This window comes from Salarias fasciatus, chromosome 7, assembly GCF_902148845.1.
Source record: "Salarias fasciatus chromosome 7, fSalaFa1.1, whole genome shotgun sequence".
NCBI classification, from domain to species: domain Eukaryota; kingdom Metazoa; phylum Chordata; class Actinopteri; order Blenniiformes; family Blenniidae; genus Salarias; species Salarias fasciatus.
The window spans coordinates 29,412,346-29,429,278 of NC_043751.1; the positions used below are offsets into that span (position 1 = coordinate 29,412,346).

At 42.7% G+C, this 16,933-nt stretch overlaps 1 protein-coding gene across 1 annotated transcript in view; it reads right to left on the minus strand.

Annotated features, from left to right (window-relative positions):
* cdh13 (cadherin 13, H-cadherin (heart)) overlaps window positions 1–16,933 on the minus strand; it is a 378,606-nt gene that overhangs the window by 339,136 nt on the left and 22,537 nt on the right. The window lies entirely within an intron of this gene.

Sequence of the window (16,933 nt, forward strand, 5' to 3'; positions counted from 1 at the left end):
CCCTCTGCCACGAGGTGGGAGACGCACCATCTGGACGAATGGGCAGAGAGACAAGCAGAGCGATTGAGAGGGAGGGACATTAAACAAGTGTGTAATGGTTCAATATTCCACTGTTCTGTTCATGCGAGGCCGCATTTTGTCAAGAGACGTTCTTGGCTGTGAAGTTGGTCCACATTCATGGCATCTTCCTCTCACACGGCCCCTGCAGGTTACTCCTATTCTCCACAGATATTCGGCCCAGGAAGCCAAGCATTTTGTTTCACAGAACAAAAACAGCACCTGCTCAGAAAGCCTCTCACATTGTTTATTTTTTCCCAGAGATGTCCCTCTATAATCATCTTAGTAACAATGGAGAAGTGCATTTTGCGTGTGTGTGTGTGTGTGTGTGTGTGTGTGTGTGTGTGTGTGTGTGTGTGTTTCGGAGGACCCACACAATCAGCCATAACATGACGGCCATAATGGGGATGGAAAAATAATCAGCATTATTAACTTCAGCAGTCACCGAGTGGGATAAATTAAGGAGCAAGTAACAATTTCATCCTGCAAAACAAGCAAGTTTAAAGTTTTGCATGAGTTTGTCTTCCCTACATCTTCAGTGTTTCCACACAAATCCACATTGGTTAAGCTGTAACCTGTGAAACAAACATGTACGCAACACGGCTTGATTTAATGGCTTACTGCTGCTGTTGTGGGGAAAAAAAAAAAACTGGACCGATCGGCTCAGGAAAATAAGAAGTGGTTCAAGAGCGTTAAAACAGTGAACATACAAGAGGCTCATGTGTCGCCATGGTTATTGATGTTGTTATTGATGTGTGGCGCCCCACGACGATCCCTGACAGCAACTTGCAAGATCCAAGAGAGAAAGCATACTTTTATTGATCCCCTTGGGGAAATTAAGTTCTCTGCATTTAACCCCTCCCATTCACAGTTAACCTCAGGTATACATGCTGGAAGCGACGGGCTGCCACCCGGGAGCTGCTGGAGTCAAAGGTCCTGCCGAGGGACCCACAGTGATAACCTGTCAGCGGTGCAAAACATGCATAATGTAAGCACTTTTTTTTTCACATTTCAATGTATATTGCTTTAAGTAGTATTATTGAAACTGGCTTTATGTTGAGACTGTAGTAATTTTCAGGAGAAATTGATTGACTTCCATCAAAGAAAAACTTTAAAGTTTACATTTAAAAGGTTATTATGGCACTGACCTCACCCGTCTGGCCCACTCAAAATGTAACTGGGCTGTATGTGGCCTCTGAACTGCGCTGTGTTTGACACCGCTGCCTTAAAGGGTCTGCCGTTACTGATACAAAAGAACATGCTCAGGGGTCTTATAAAGACCACGTCTTGATGGTTTAAAGTCATTTTAGCAGCAAAGTGGGAGGTTAAAACAGTATCAGACAGGGGGCTTTACTGTTGGAGCTCATCAGTATATATTGAAGCTGATGCAGGTTCACCAAGCACAGCAGTGAAGTTTCAGAGCAAGAAAATGTATGTGACCCACAAGGACATTATAGGAATAAATGAAACGTTACTTGAGAGACAAATGCTGTTATCCCTTTTCTGCTAAGTGGCTACACAAACGGAGTTGTGTCCATTGTTTGCAGCAGGCGGCACATAGACTGAGCAATGCACTCGTCTGGCAATAGATGGAAGTGGAAAAAGAAATGGCACCATGATTAAAGCCAGCTTCCAGAGGTAAAATAACTATAATTTCTCCTGTTATAGCTCAAGTATGCTGGTGTTTATTCGACAAAAGCTTTAAAGTCCACAGTGCAGCCTCTTTTCTCCCTTCTGTGGCCAAATACAAAATGCATGACATTTGAAGGTATTGAGGTTTGCATTGCAGAAAAGCAGGTAAGGAGGGAAATCTGTTAGATCACAGCCACACTGGCAGATGTTAGATTTATTCTTACTGAGGTTTTTTATTTAAATGGGGAAGGATGTGCAAAAATTGAAATAACAGAGAGAAGAGATGTTGTTTGTTGTGTTGAATTGTTCCATCCCACAGTTCTTCTGTTTGTGCCCACATGTTTTCTTTATATCCCATTTCAATATTGCACAGGTTGGTTGTTTTGATATTCTGAAGAACACAAAAAAGCGAGGAGAGAAACATATTGCCAGAATATCTGCAACAAGAACCCAACTGTGCAACATGAAGTTCAACTTTCAAAAAAAAAAAAAAAAGAAGCCCTCTTAAAAGCTGAAGAGAACTCTGAAAAACAGTGACAACTCCAAAGCTTGTTTTATCCCGCCCTGGGGAATGTCGTCTGCACAATGACAAACATTCATGTGAGAGGTCACACATCAGCAGTTATACGAAGAATTTTAGAAAAAAAAAAAATCATTAACTTCCCGTCTCGAGCAACAGTTGGTCAAAATCTGCCTGAGTGCCAAAGACAGTGAGTCTTTTTTTTTCTGCTCTTCATGTGATGAATAACCCAGCATTTCTGCCTAAAGGCACATTCCAACTTGAATCCCGGCTCATTTCTCTCTGTCTCTCTCACACACTCACACACAGTCACCTTCCCTCAGTCCCGTTGTTCCTCCGACATGCCGCCATGTCATTTCTTGGCAGACAGTTTTCATGCTTTGCCACGTTCACAGTGAAGTCTTACTTCAGCGGAGCAGTTTTGTTTCTCCTCCCCTGGAGTTAAAACGCATAAGATATCAGTTTTCCACGATCTGCAAACTGATTCTTGTGACTTTTGGAGGCACATTTTCAGGCTGAGGTTCACAAAGCTTCACCGAATGCATCTTTTGCGGTGACAAACCAACAAATGATACCAAACACCTGCAGAGACATTGTAGACTGATTGTTTCCAAATGAAACGAAGAAACTGTATTTCACACTGAGTGTTATGAGGTTCCATCAACTCCTCTTATTGCAGTTGTACACAGTGTAGTGTGGGAGAGGTTGGAGAGGTTTTACACTGAGAGGTTTGAAAATGTGCGTTCCAGGTTGGAAATCACTCGTCTGGATGTTTTATTCCCAGACTGTGGTCCAGGATGCTCTTTGGACCCACAGTTTAAAACTAAATCAACATCGGTCAAAATCGACCCCGATTTGTTAAGAGTAGGTGTGTTGGCCGGTCATCATTGTCCCAGGAATCGAACATGGGGTGTGCAGTCTGTTCAAAGGGAATCCTGTGTCAAGTATTTTAACGTTAACGTCTGGATCAAATGTCCTCATCTTCAACAGTGCCCTTTCTCATGCTTCAGGGTCTTTTTGACAGGGAAGTTGGCTGACTGGACTTCACTTTTTTTTTTTTACATTTCCATACCTCCATTAGCACCGCAACGTGTTGCACAATCAATCCGGCTCCCTATCGCTCACATCAACTTCAAGACCCGCTTTTGACATCGCCCATGACAGGAGATAGTTCCAGCTAATTCAGGGCCTTCGGCACTTGTCAAGCGATAAAGATTGATAACCACCTGTCACAGTTTCGGCGAGTGTAACGCCGGAGAATGACAGTGGCTCGTTAAGAATCAAACGGGCCCTTGGCCACAGCGACGTACCCTTTTCATATTGTTAATCTAAGGCCTGACCTAGTCATTTAGCTTATATGTAGCGGCTGGTAATGGATGTTCCTTAGATCCCAGTGTGTCAAACGGCAATCGTCCTCAGAGCCACGGGCTGTCTCGCTGCCACACGTCAAAACCCTTGATGTACGAGCCACTTTCCCCGCGCTTTAATGCATTTAAATGGAGCTGTGAGTCCAGCAGGACCGGCCCAATTTCAGAACCAGCGGTAAAGGCTCAATCTCATCTACTGCCCTGGTGGACGGAGCGTGTACATAGGAAATGAAATTGAAAATCCATCAGGCGCACCCACAAGCACACTCATACACAAACCAGAGGGTTTTTTTTTTTTTTTCCCCCCGCCATCTCTTTCACAAACTGTTCACTTACACACACACACACGCGCGCGCGCGCTCACACACGCACAGGGTCATATCTCACATTTCAAAGTGTGATAATAATAACGGATGTGTGATGAGCTGCTGTCTGATGTAGAAGGCTAATCCAAGCAAAAAAATTGATTTACTGGAGTAATTGAACTACAGTCAAAGAATTATGAGGAGGACAGAGCGTCTGACCACTGTCAGTGTGAAAGTATTGTAACCTTGAATTTAATTAAAATCTTTTTTTTTTTTTACTGTGGACACAGCATGTGTGCTTTAAATTAAACTTCACCTGTTTAACTTGCAAAGCATTAACAAGATATTTTGCGTGACTGAGTGCTGCATAAAAATCAGCTGAATAAACACACTTATTTTAAAATATATAAGAAAAAAATATCAGACTTGCTGCTGCCGCTCCCTCCGGTCATCTCACCTCATATTGCACATCTGTGTTGTATACTGCACATTTCAGAGTGTGTATCATATTACATATTTCACATTCAGGAGTATATTGTTTAGGGCATTGAGCATTTCGGGGTATATTTCACATTTCTGCTTTTTTATTTCGATTTCAAAAACTCTCACTGTTTCTCCGGTCTAAATTCCCTATTGTCTGATTTTTATTCTATATTGGGTGGAATATTTGGACTATTTTCCTGTTTTTAATTTTGGATTCACACCATAGTGGTCAAGTAAGAGGAAATTGTGATTCCACTGTGCGTTTTGTACATACAGCCGAATTGAAAACAAAGTTCACTCTGACTTTCACTTGACTTATTTATTAATTCAAGACAGATTCAGATGAAAGTCACTGAATGAGTTGAAAGAAATGACAGTTTAACTTGTAGGGACCAGCATTTAAATCTGTTTTCTGAAGGAGGATAGAACGGAGAGCAGCATTAAAGCAATGCGAAAAAAAAAAACACGATCCAATCTGGCTTTAAACCAGCTGTATACAGAGCATCAACCATTAGCTTCAGCCTTTAAGGTGGAGGCAAACCTGTTTGCAAAACCTTGGACTCGAAACCCTTGAAGACATTCCAAACTAAATATTTCGCCCTCCCTGTTTTCAGCTGATAACAAACGGCCGACGACAGAGCCACGGGCAAACTCCCCAGACTGTGGATTTCCAGCGTGCAGCATGCAAGTGTGAGTGCACGATGAGAACATCTGCTTTCACCGAAAGAGCACAAATATTTGAGAACCTGTCCCCGTGCCGCCAACACCTGCCTTCCCGAGCGAGGAAACGGACACATCCATGGAGGTGAAGGAGGAGAGGCAAGGCGAGGCGAGTCATGGCGTCGGCGGCCAGCGACACATCGGTTTGGCTCGCCCTCGCTGAGGAAATGTCAGCAGAGCACGGCGCCGCTTCCCAGTCGGGCAAACGCCTTTTTGGCGGGGGCATCCGGCGAGCGTTGGGATGGTTAGTTCACCTTGCATCTGTGAGGCTGAAAGCCAGGAGCGAGAATGTAATCTGTGTTGTAGTGAAACGCTCGGAGGCCGAGGTGCGGAATGACTCAGCCGAGACGATCCTGAGACTCAAATTAAAACCCAATTCAAACATTTCAACATAGTCAACATGTTTCTACGGCATTGCTCCAAAGCCTAATCAAGAATCAGTCCCGCAGTTATGTTTGCGAGCCTGGGAAGAGTATTTCGTCTAATTTACCAAAATCAAGTCAGCCACAAGAATTAGTCATTTGAACTGCTCTAAGCTTGATTTCTTTTCCTTCCTCATAAAATGTCCTTATTAATGTGTTACATCTAAAATAAGGATTTTCTTTTTTTTTTTTTTTCTAAATGAGCTCATCATGATATGAAGAGTTTTCACAATATGTATATTCAAGTTGCATTAATTTCATTCTAAAAATCAGGAACTCAACCCTTTCAACAAAAGGAAAAACCTCCCGCAAAATAGCAAAGCCACTGACGAAAAGCATCACTGCATTAAGTTAGAAGTGGAAGTTACCCCAGGCGTGAGGCTGAAACAGGTGTGCTTCATTTGTATTGCTGAAACGACTTCACCTTTCAGCTCCAGTCTTCTGATGTATTTAATATGAGCGCTGCTTATTGCGCACACAGAGCGAGCCGTCATTAATGCCATCCGTCACACTCTGCTTCCTCCGCTGTGCCGAATGAAACCCGGGGCCGTGACAAAAGACACCTTCATCCCAACTGCCACAAACATAGTTTGCTTGTCTGCAAACACTGGACGCAAAGCATGGACACCAGCGTGGACGGAGCAATGGGTTTAAAAGAGTCCCACGAGAATCAAAATCACAAAAATCTGATTTAAAACGTTTTGGAAATCAGTCAAATGATTAACAAAGAACTTTTTCTTCCTCAGTGTTTAGGTTCATGTGTCAGAGTCTCTTTATCTCTCACTCTCTCAGCAATTCACTTTGAACATGTTTAGATCTCTTCCAGTTAATAACACGTATAGAATATATGTCACATCCAGTCCTTGTCTTAATCATTTGCCAGCTCCCATTGGCCGACGCCCCAGGGCTCCAGACTAGTGCCGTCTATGGATAATCCATTCCACACTGTCATTTCCATTTGGTAGTTGGTTTTTTACTGCATGTTTTATAGCCTTCCCATCAAGTAATATGGGTTTCTTGCCCTCGGCAGAGAATCCCAGGGACCCCTTTGCCCTTAAACACGGCATCCAGCGAGCCCTCGCCTCTTCCAAATCATCTATTTTGGTTTGAGTCATAAACTATAAACTTTGCTATAGCGGTGAAGATACTGAAAGTGTTTGTTTATATCTCTGTTCCTCTGGTGTGCGAGACTCATGGGCTTGATGTAAGCAGTGAGTACACTTTGTCATTGCATTGAATCTATCAAGAGAGTTCCTATTTACAAAGTTGCCTCAGATTCTTCAGGGTTGCGGAGAAGGAATACTAATGCAGGAAGCTGCAATGAACCTTCAGTAAAGCACTTAACAGACTTCAGACGTTCGGCAAGGCCAGACAAGCTCTCCATGTTGCCTCTGCTTTCACAGTCCACAGTGTTCTGGGGAGATGACAGCAAAGGTTACGCGAGGCGAGCCACGAGGTAATACTTTCACAGGCGGCGGCGGCGTGCCGGTTAGCGGGCAGAATAAGTTCATATTCATGGACGGTGTTTGGGCTCACAGAAAGCCTGGGGGGAAACACTGCTGCTATTTAAGATTCTTTTTATTTGTAGACGCTTTCCGTGATCAAAATGAAATTACCCAGAAACAAATTCAGAAACAACCTTTCCAAAATGAACATCGAGCACAGAGATGCCATTGCCAATTTGGCGAAGTCCTAAAAGCAGCCACCAGAAGCAGAACTCGGTCCGTTCATCTTCCCGATAGGTTTTTCTGACTCTGAAGTGCGGGTGGGTGGAGACCATCGCAGCTGAAAATAGGAGAAAGGAGGCTTCACCATGGAAAGGTCGCCGTTCCATGACAATATAAATACACAGAGACAATTACACACACCGGCTTTCACACCCACAGTTAATTTAAAATCACAAACTGTGGGAGGAAACATTACCCAGAACCCAGAGAGAAACAACACAGCACAGAAAAGGCCGCCAAGCCCAGAGCTGAGAAGTCGGCCATGAAGACGGAGGAACAAACCGTGAGTCTGGCGTGTTCATCAGTTGAAGCTTATTTCAGGTAATTCCATCAGTTCAGCAGAAGCAATAAAATAATGTCTGAGTGAATGTGGGATAATCCTGATGAATCTGTTCGTGAGAGGTCACACTCACAGGATTGGTGTCGATTTCTCTGTGAAGAGCAGAACTGTTGAGGGGGAATTTGAACTATTTATTTTGACCTTCAGTTTTTCAGTTCACAGTGCAAAGAGGAGGGAATTTTTTTCTGATCAAGGGCAGTCATTCCCGTCAAGTGTGCAAGAGAAAAGGAACAACTTGATATTTTTGTCTTGCAAAGATCTGCAGTTGAAGTTTTTCTTCTTTTTGTGGCATTGGCCTTATTCCCTCTCAGGAAGGAGACGCTGGTTTGATTTACTGTCGCTCTCGTGCTTTCGATGATTTCCCCCTGCATGCATGGGTTTGTTTCCCCAATCCAAAGACATGCATATTAGAGCAAGAGGTGACCCTTAATTGTTCTAAGATGTGTAGTGTGGGGGGTTCGGGGTTTGTGCCTGTGTCTCCATGTTAGCTCATAAAAACATTTTGACAGTTCATCACTTTCCCACTGCCAGTTAGGGATCCAGCTTCCTGGGGAGCGAATTCGGATACAGAAAAGGATTCAATCTTCAAACTCACCAATTTAAAGAATAAAAATGACTTTATCTGAATCTTTTAACTCCACTAGAGCAATTTCACATCAGAAAACAATCACAAATATGGATTTTGAACCATCCGACATTTCAAAGTTGGGCTGCCCAAGGGAAGGACAGTCCCACTCTCTGTTTCAGCGTTGAACTGTCTAGAACATGGACACCACAGGAGGATACCTAACATTTCTAAGCTTCAGATCAGATGAAGAATCTAATCCTCATAATTCACTTGTATTGCACAGAAATGAAAAATAAAGAAGAAAAAAATAACAATATCCCAATGAACGTAAAAATGAGCTTTCGCTCCCACTTCTTTTCTTTGAGACAATTGTAAAACCTAACACTACCTCTGTGGTTAGTCACAATTTCAAAAAAAAATAAATAAAAAAAAACTAATCAATGACAGCCCTCCCTTAACTAATCGCGATTAAAACCAACAGCACTCGTCGTCACACATGTGCAAGTAGAGGAGCGAAAAGTCGTTTGGCATCCAGTCCAGAAGTGTAATGTGCAGATTTACATAAGGAGGCGCCGTGAATATGACTATTATCCAGAACCTCTTGTCTGGTACAGGGTGTTAAACCAAGGCTGCTCTGTACAAACAGACATGATATGAGTAAGAAAACAACTGTAAAATTGCAAAAACCTAGTTTTTATGTACATGTAGGAACCACTAGGAAAGTGGTCTTACTTGTACTGTTATACAACAGTCAAGAACAGCTCTAGTGTTGTTAGAATTGTTCCCATTTAGACATAAACCCATGTATCGACCTCAAGTGCGCCTGCTGTGGATGCAATCAAGAAATCACACGGTGCATTCAAGTGCATGTCCTTAAGCCTAAAGGCGTGCACTATCTGTTCAGGGGGCAAAGCAGCTGGACGCCTCTGACCAGAGCTGACAAGACCATTGCTCTTGTTGCTTTCTAAACTTTCCTTAGAGAGCATGCCTCCCATTCCTTAAACAGGGTAAATTGAATTAGGACATTTCACCAGCTGGCAAGTGTGAAATTGAGTTGAAGTGTACCCCGAGGTGAGACGTGCGAGATGCAGGATTTAAACAGCCCAACAGAACAGAGCGGGATCAAGCTTTGTCTGCAAGCTGAATTCTAAACAAGCAACGGAAAGAAAGATAAGGGACAGCTTGAGCTCACTCAGTTAGGGCAATAAGAAGGTTTATGTTTGTATGTGGGTGGGTGCGCATGCATGTGTGCAAGTGAGCGTTCAAGTGTGCACATGTTTGTCGATGTGCACTGGGATTATATCACCACAGGGACAATAAAGTCAGCCGAGTGATACGCAAGCTATCTGAAGAGAATTTCCCAACAGAAGCCTTAATCTCATTCCTGTTGCAGCTTATATTGCCTAAAACACAAAATCTCAGGCTCTTCTGGTGAGAAAAATACAAACATGGAGAGAAACGATAACACACAGTGCTGGCTTGCATTTCTCCCCGTCACAAACAAGCGGAGTATTCATCTGTCAGTCACAGCTAATGCAGCCCGTTCCTTCAATACATCTTGTCTGTTTCACTCAAGCCTAACTACATGCCCGCACAAATGCGGAACCCTCAAGGTGTGGAAAATGAAAAACTCAATGAAGAAGCAGCAAATCTAAGAGAATACCAGCAATAGCAAACTTAATGAATTAGATAGAGGATTGTTTCACTCAAGCTCATTAGGCTCTACCTGCTGATTTGGTGTTTGGCTGGAGAGAACCGTAGAAATTGGCGGCAGCATGCTGCTGAATGCTTTTGATGCTTCTCTTCACTGGGAATTCAACAGAGCGTGTCTCTCTGCTGTCATTTCTAAGACTGATGAATTTGTAGTCGTCCAAATGGAGAAGACAAATACTTTGCACACTGCTGAAACTTTTCCTGACATTTGTACGGATTACTTCCTACTTTTCTTCTTTTCTTTTCAACAGAAACAACTACATTCTAAAAAGTCACTTGTCATAATATGGAGGAAAAGACTTTGATAAAACCTGAAAATCTCAACACATGAAATGCACATATGATCTTAACTTGTCTTCATTTCACTAAAATATGTCACGCCGAAGTTTAAAATAGTGGCTTTTATCAAAATTAAATCTCTTTAGTGATCTGAGTGACTCCTAATGTTTTAAGGTATTAAATGTATTAACTAATGCTCCTTCTATCGCTATAGATACACCTCGCTCTATCATCAGAGTATCTGTAGTTGCTGGTGTGTGCATTTCCACTGAAGGAGAGTATGTTTGGACTTCTGTCACCTCTGAATGAATAGAAGAACTTTGCATCCATCTATCCGGTGCGTAGTCAAACTCATCTGCGTGAATGTGCCCTGGCCCCACACAATGATGCCATTCATCACCGCACTGCCGTGGCCTTCATCTGCAAATCATAACACGGCGTGCAAAGTCTGACAGCCTCAAGCGACTTCCCTCTCCCCGTTCGCTGTGACTAGCCTTTTACCGACTGTACGCTGTTCTTTTTCCAATCAGTCCTTTCATCTCCCAGAAACCTCCTTCCTTCCCGTTCCTTCCTAACTTTTCTTTCTGGTTTCTTTGTTCCTGTCTCGCTGTCTCGCCTCGCTCTCTCCCGCTGACCCTACAGCCAACGTTTGCTCCCTCCACCTCCTACATCACTGTTATTTGCAGCCTTGATGCCAAGTGTTTGCCTTATCAATCACATTTTCACATCTATTCTTTCCCTCTAGCAAAGGACTGCTCCATCCGTCACTGCTCAACACCCACATTCAACCCCGTCTCACCCCGTCGCTGTGATGGTTAATTCCATCAGTCACAAGCCTCTCACACACCCTCGCCCGGGCCCAGCCACTTCCATCAGAGTGTTAATCCATTTAAGAGAGGGACCGGCTTGGTGCGGAGCGAGAGGCACGGCGTGAGGCGGCAGGAAGCGAGACGGGAGGGAGGACGGAAGGCTTTGTCATTACAGATACAAATGCGGCACCAACAAGCAAGCGTAGTAATTAGTGTTTTATTGTCATGTGGGGAAAGTGCAAGCTGAGGCCAAGGGTGGAAAACAATATTGAACATGAGCCGAGGCTGGAGATGGAAGCACTGTAAACAGTCTAACCAAATTAGTTTGGTAAACAGCAGGTTTAACCCTTCAGCAGACAGATAGCAAAGGAAGTTCGCCTCTTCAGCCGTCTCAAAACACTTCATATGACGAGTCTCATTTATGAACACATTACAAGAAGTCATGCACAAGCAATCCAAACCAACAGCTTTGGCTGCCATGCAAAATGCTCATCTTTGGGCCACCTTCAGGAGCAGATTCAGGCTCATCGTTTTGCCCAGGGAGGACTGCGGGATCGAACCGCCATCCCCTGGATTGGAAGATGCTCCACGCCGCTAAACAAAGCCTCTATATAACATACAATTGTTTCCTCCAAACCTAAGCACGCTAAATGAATGACAGTTTCTGAAAACACAGTTCAATCATTCCCATTAACCTGCTAATAGACGCTTCTCGTGGAGGAGTTCTGCGTTCTTCTATATTGTCTCTACATTCTATGATACATGATAATTCATGACATGCTGTTATTACAAGGCTATTGTGAAAAGCCGTTTCATTAAAAGGCCTGCGCATCTGAAACGTATTGAGTGTGTAATTGACAGTATTTGTAGGGCGAATGACACACACTGTAGAGCAGTGGTGCACAATAGCAGATAGGAAGTGGCAAGTGCATTGTAGAATAATTAAACAAGGTCATATTGTTTTGACATTTAAAAACAACCCCATCAAAATCTGTCAGCTTAAACCTGTCAACTTATGTATTTTTTCCACTGTAAGAACTAAAGTTCAAGACTAAAAATACAAAGGAAGTGTTGGATATACAAGAATGTCATGACAACGCACTTCAAACAAAACACGTCTTGGACGCAAAACTCGGGAAAACACTTGATCACATTTGTTGGGCTCCATATTTATGCTTTGAGAAGCAGCACTGAGCTCGTTATGAATGTTGACTTGCACAATAACTACTTAAAAACACTTTAAGAAAAGATAACTCGCTGTCCTAGTCTTGTTCATGCAAAATTCACTGCAAATATATGCTCCCTGTGGAGAGCTGCTGGTATTGAGCCAGTGCTTCACACATTAAAATCCCCGAAGGAGAAACTTTGGCTCAGCCAACTGATTGTACTTCAGGGACTATAAATGTATAAATGCTCTGTTTTCAGCACTGCGTGCAAATAAATAAATAAATCCTAATTTTACTGCTCAGTCTAATACAAAGCTCCGATTCAACTTGTGTACTGAATAACAAGCACATAACCAAAACACATGATATACCAACTCCTGCTCGACTCCCACGTGGAAGAAAAATAAAACATTCTTGACTTTCACAAAAAGGTTTACGCAGCGAGGCTTCCACGATTCCTCCGTCAGTCCATTATGAACTCAAAGTCAATTAGTGACTAAAAATTCCCTGCAGGTGTGTGTGTGTGTGTGTGAGTGTGTGTGTCCGTCTATCTCTCTGACTGACCAGTGAATTGTCCACTGTGTGTCCTGCTTTCACCAATAGTCGGCTGTAGTTGAACCAGCGTCCTGTGAGGCTGAGCTGGAAGGAGCAGCACAGTGCTGAAGATTGATGGATGTCGTGTGCTTCAATGCATTCGCCTGCAGTCGAGTCGCACACACTCCATAGATCAGTGATGTCCAACACATTATAGTACAGAGAGAAGGCCTGTAAAAATGTGCCTTTATGACCTTTAAATTTAAATTTTCCTTTCTTGTGGTGAGGAGAATATATATGATTTCAGTGTCTGTATTTTCACAAATCCAAGAAATTACTATTGAAATGACTATAATCTCAACATAAAGTCGGTTTTATTGATACTTTATGGTTCAAAATACAGTCAAATGTCCCAAAAAACATGTCCTTTTGCATGTTTTTTTTTTTTTTTTTACAAACTCACCCTGACAGCATGGCTTTGATCATGGCAGCATCACTGATATCTCAGTTCAGGTCTCTGTGTTGTGTTGTGTCTGCTCCTCTTAAAGAATTTATGATGAAAAAAATCTATTTTCATTGAAATTTTGACAATTTGCTTGGTGGGCCAGATTGGAGCCTCTTACAGGTCGGTTTTGGTCCACGGGCCTTATGTTTGGGCCTAACCTCAGAATGCACAGGCTCAAATGTCTAGTTAAAAAAAAAAAAAAAAATCTTTTAAAAAGCTTTCCATTAAGAGTTGAAACGGTTATTACTGCATTAAGGGCTCGAGTCCATAATAAACTCCATCAAAAGTGTGTTCAGGCATTTATTGTACCATGCATTTATTCATTTGATAAATTCTCATTTCATTATAACTTTCTCTTCTTTATCCAATTATTAACAGTAAGATATTTAATATCACCTGTTAAGCTGCTTTCAGATTTTAAAATAGATGTTATCCAGTAATGTGGGGTGAGGTTGAGAGGTGTATTACATGCACGACCATGACACCAGGAGGGTCGTTAAAATGGATATGTCTTAATAAGGGAATGCACTAATGCTAAAAAGACATAAATGCAAGGTGATCTACTGGAAGAGGAGAGCTGAAACCTTTAGAGGTGCTAGTTGGGATTGGGTTTACTAGCCAGCAAAAAAAAAAAAAAAAGAAAAGAAAAAGAAAGAAAAAGGAGTAATGAATGTGAGCTGCACCGGGAGAGGTGTGATGATGAGGCCCCAAAATCCATCCTGGTTTGAGAGGTTCATTTCAACCCTGCTGTAATTTTCTGCCTTCCTGTGTGCTCAGAAAAACTTCAACAGCATCATATAGTCTCATCATCCCAGAAGACCTTAGAGAAGGAAGGAAATGTTTACCGGGCTCTGTGGCTGCAGCTCCACAAGGGGAAAATAATGATTATAATAGAGGGTTGCTGATGAAACGGGGAGGAAAGAAACGAAACCAGCAGCAGAGTTAATGAACAGGGTCAGAAATGAAAGCTTTATTATTTTTTTTTTCCCCATTGGGGTAAAAACACGGGTGAGAGTTATTTGTCACTTCATGTTTTGCTGTCATCATTTGTGATGCAGAATTGTCATTGTTTTAATTCTCCTTTAATAATCTGAGCAGCTGTCCTGCTGTTGTTCTCACTTTACTTCATTATAGACGCTCCATTACTGCGATGCTCTCATTATCTTCCCCGTATCAGTGTTGATTCTTTGTTATTGTGAGAATCCAAATATCACTTGAAGGTGATATTATGTCCATAATATAATGAGTTACGTCCCCCAAAATAGCCCAAAGTATTCTCTTTCAAGCAGTCACTTTTCACTTTCCCCTCGCCTTTCTGCTTTTCATCTCCTCCCTTCCTCTCATGTGATTTTCTGACGGCATCCATCTCCTTTTATTTCTCCGTCTCAGCCTCCACCAGTCGAGCAGCTGCAGCCGCCTTAAGTTTCCAGCATTATTTAATGTTCTCCAGCCTCTCTCCAACCAATTTCATGGGATTTTTTTTTAATCATCGTATCTTAACTCCTTCCCATTGCGCCATTGCTCGTCAACGTTCTTCTCCCCCACACTTTGCTGCTTCCCTCACCTCAGACGACCTTCTCAGAGACACCGTCAGAGACTGAAGGCACCCCAGAGAAATGCAGCCTTATCACGAACCATCATCGCACAGTTCCTCTGTGCCAGTCTTTATTTTTCAGCAATCTGCTGCTATACATGAAATCGCCTCACTCATCCGAGGACAAGTGAGTGCCTGTTTTCGTGTAATTTCCATAGGGTGAGAGTCGGTCTGGAGCCGCTGGCCTGGAGGCCGATGATGAGGCGCACTTTCATCCCCACTCTGCCGTCTGCTTTACGGCGTCCCAACAAACTTAAATGTAGAAAAACAGTCTTGCGATGCACACATGCATATCTCTGCCTCATGCTCATCTTTGTTTCTGTTCCCGGTGAGTCGGTCTGAACAGTCAGAGGCTGCATTTTCCTTTCAGCAAGCATCCACTTCATTATGCCAGTATGCAGTCTGAAAACAGCCTTGACACCAAGTCTCGCCACTCAATGAAAACGTACAGCGATCCAACAAAAATGAAAACACGTTTTTTTTTTTTTTTTATCCTCAGAAAAGGCTGAAAAAGAGGGGGCAGAACACTTATTCTCCAGTCATGCAGAGTCGTCTGTGGTTACAGAAAGACAAACAAGAGAATGAAGGCGCGTGCGCGGCAAACCACCGCTTTGTTCTGGTTTCCTGCCACATTCCCAGATGTAACCCATTATTTCCCACTCTTTGAATGCTCCATCAACCCTTTTTCCTTCTTTCTTCCCCTCTGTCTTCTATCCGTCTCGGTTTTGTGGATGCCGCTTTAAAACAAGTGTGATTTGTTATTCCCAGTGGCACGGCCCCTTATCAGACAGCCAGTGTGTGTTGTAATAAAATAAGAAGCAAGGAGAACAATATCTCGTGATGGGCTGGACTGGATTATCAACCGACGCTGAAAATTGTTATCCAAACACACCTACAGTAAAGGAAAGTCCAGTTAACTCTATCAAAAAGATATTTGAGTCTTTCTGAATGCTTACACGCTGGACAGCTAGATTATTTTAGGATTATTATGACAGGAAAAAAAGTTAGACCAGAGGTAAGTGAGGGGCACAAGGGCAAGAGGTTGAAATCCAGCCCACCAAACCAAAGGCAAATTGCAAAAATTTACTTTTTTAAAAGCAAATTTCTTACAAACACTGAGAGCCGAGCTGAGACATCTGAGACACTGCCACGACAGATAGATACCTCACTGCAGTCAAAATAGCCCCAAAATCCTGTTGTCAGAGTGAGTTTGTAAAAGTATGCATAAAGCAACAGCTGTAGGCGAGGCTTTCCGGCTATTTCACTCTATTTTGCACCAGAAAGTTTTAAAATTAGCCTAGTAGTTAATTCTGATCGTGGCCGTTTGATTTTGTGAAAAACATATAGAATACATCAGGAATACTCTGCAGCACGACAACGAGAGACTAAAGTTTGGTAAAATGTTACCTTAATAACTTTTAAATTCAGTCTGCCTCACTGTGGCCTCTGAACTAAAATGCATTTGACACCTCTGAGTTAGAGTTTGAACCCCTCCGAGAAGAGAACGGTAAATGGACTTCTATCAGATGCTATGCTTCCACTGCCTATAGCAGTCTGCAAGTTTACAAGTTCACATTCTTTCTCTCTCACACACACTCACACACACACGCAAGCTGCTTGGCCACACTGGAAGCAGCTGGGGGGGTCAATGTCTCATCCAGGGACACTTTGACACATGTCCAGACAGACAGTGGGAACAAACTGCTGATCATGTGACTGGAGTGAAATCCGCTCGAGCGTCCGAGCCGCAGCCAGCCGTGGACGAGGTGCAAACCCTCGGCTTCCTCTCAGTGTCATTGTCTCTTTTTTTTAACTCGTTATTGTTCAACTGCAACTGAACAATGTAAAGAAAATGTGATTCCAAAACGCCCACAGTCACATTTTCAGTCACTTTTTTTTTTCTTTACAAAATGCAGCTCTATTTACAATCTCATGGCATATGAAAAACAGAAAATTTACATCTTTGTTAATTATGTTCGTCCTTGAAGCGCTGCACTGCTTAAGTGACACATGCAAATGAATCAGCTTGTCAGCCTTGGTTTTAGTAATAGTCTTGCTATGCACCATTCTCCCCAAAGAAAGAAGTGTGCAGAGTTTATTAAATACTGCCAAAATACGGCGTTATCTGTGGGTTACTTTGTAAAGTGTTCACATTCTGACTCACATTCAAAGTCTAGATCTTTGTTCACACA